Source organism: Triticum aestivum, chromosome 4B (genome assembly GCF_018294505.1).
Source record: "Triticum aestivum cultivar Chinese Spring chromosome 4B, IWGSC CS RefSeq v2.1, whole genome shotgun sequence".
NCBI lineage: Eukaryota > Viridiplantae > Streptophyta > Magnoliopsida > Poales > Poaceae > Triticum > Triticum aestivum.
The window spans coordinates 320,277,521-320,279,852 of NC_057804.1; positions in this window are offsets into that span (position 1 = coordinate 320,277,521).

Here is a 2,332-nt window from a genome sequence, read left to right on the forward strand (position 1 = left end):
CCCCCTCCGCACCCGAGCGCCCTCCCGTCGCGGACCTCGTCGCCGGCGCCCTTCCGGTGACCAAATGGTCACGGGGCCGAGCCCCTCGTGCTCAGCGCGTCGCGCACCCCCCTGGCCTTCCCGTTATGCCCGTGGTCGCCGGGTCGTCTCGCGCCCGAACCACCCCGCAGCCTCCGCCGCTCGCCGGCGCCGTTTCCGGCCGAGTCCGGCCGTGCCACTGCCACCGTTGGACGCGTCGTCGTCGCCCCGTTCGAACGCAACCGCCCGCGCCCCTTTTGGCCACCGGATGACGAATTCCGGTGAGGTCCGGCGCCCCCTCCGCCGCGGAACGGCCACCGGAGTTCCCCAACGCCGGCCGCCGACGTGGCCGACCCGGGGCCACCCCTGGGTCACTGACCCGTGGGCCCTAGGGGCCCGGCCGGTCTGTTGACTCGGTCAGCCAGGCTGACTGGACCGGCCCCTGCCTATGACATTGGGGCCCCACCCCCCACAGAACTTTTAAATAAAAGGAAAAGGAAAATGAGATTTATATATATAAAAAATGAATAAAAACTAATTAATTAATTAATTAATCAATTAATTAAGTAAATAATTAATCTAATTAATCCTGGTTAATTAACCTAATAACTAATTAACCTAATTAACTACTGTTAATTAAACTTAATTAGGTTAATTAGTTAACAGTGTATGACGAACGGGACCCACCTGTCAGGGTTGACTCAGTCAACCCCTGTTGACTGCTGACGTCAGCATGACATCATGCTGATGTCATAAATACATTTTTTTCGAATTAATTAAATAAATAATTAAATTCCAAAATTGTTAAAATCTTTTAAAAATCATATCTTTTAATCCGTAACTCGGATTAAAATATTTTCAACATGAAAGTTGCTCAGAACGACGAGACGAATCCGGATACGCGGTCCGTTCGTCCGCCACACACCCCTAACCTATCGAACCCGCAACTTTCCCCCTCCGGCTCCTCTGCCCGAAAACACGAAACACCGGGAATACTTTCCCGGATGTTTCCCCCCTTCGTCGGTATCACCTACTACCGCGTTAGGGCACACCGAACACCGCGTATTGCCTTGATATATTTTGTGGTGCTTTGTTTGCTCTGTATTCATTATTTCTCCCCCCTCTTCTCTCCGGTAGACTACGAGACCGACGCTGCTGCTGACCAGTTCGACTACGGAGTTGACGACCCCTCTCTCTTGCCAGAGCAACCAGGCAAGCCCCCCCCCCTTGATCACCAGATATTGCCTATTCTACTCTATACTGCTTGCATTAGAGTAGTGTAGCATGTTATCGCTTTCCGTTAATCCTATTCTGATGCATAGCCTGTCATTGTTGCTACAGTCATTGATACCTTACCTGCAATCCTAAATGCTTAGTATAGGATGCTAGTTTATCATCATTGGCCCTACATTCTTGTCAGTCTGCCTCGCTATACTATTGGGCCGTGATCACTCGGGAGGTGATCACGGGTATATACTATACATACATACATACTATACAGATGGTGACTAAAGTCGGGTCAGTTTGATGAGTACCCGCAAGCGATTCTGATGAGGGGGCTGAAAGGACAGGTGGCTCCATCCCGGTAGAGGTGGGCCTGGGTTCCCGACGGCCCCCGACTGTTACTTTGTGGCGGAGCGGCAGGGCAGGTTGAGACCACCTAGGAGACAGGTGGGCCTGGCCCTGTTCGGCGTTCGCGGATACTTAACACGCTTAACGAGATCTTGGTATTTGATCTGAGTCTGGCTACGAGCCTATACGCACTAACCATCTACGTGGGAGTAGTTATGGGTATCCCGACGTCGTGGTATCAGCCGAAGCACTTCAGACGTCAGCGACGGAGCGGCGCGCGCCGAATTGGACTGGAACGCCACTAGGCTAGGTCTGCTTCCGGCCGCCCACGCAACGTGCAGGTGTGCTCAGGGCGATGGGCCCAGACCCCTGCGCGCTTAGGTTTAGACCGGCGTGCTGGCCTCTCTGTTTTGCCTAGGTGGGGCTGCGACTTGTTGATCTTCCGAGGCCGGGCATGACCCAGGAAAGTGTGTCCGGCCAAATGGGATCGAGCGTGTTGGGCTATGTGGTGCACCCCTGCAGGGAAGTTAATCTATTCGAATAGCCGTGATCTTCGGTAACAGGACGACTTGGAGTTGTACCTTGACCTTATGACAACTAGAACCGGATACTTAATAAAACACACCCTTCCAAGTTCCACAGACAACCCGGTGATCACTTTTCTACAGGGCGACGAGGAGAGGATCGCCGGGTAGGATTATGCTATGCGATGCTACTTGAAGTTGCTACTTGGAGATGCTAC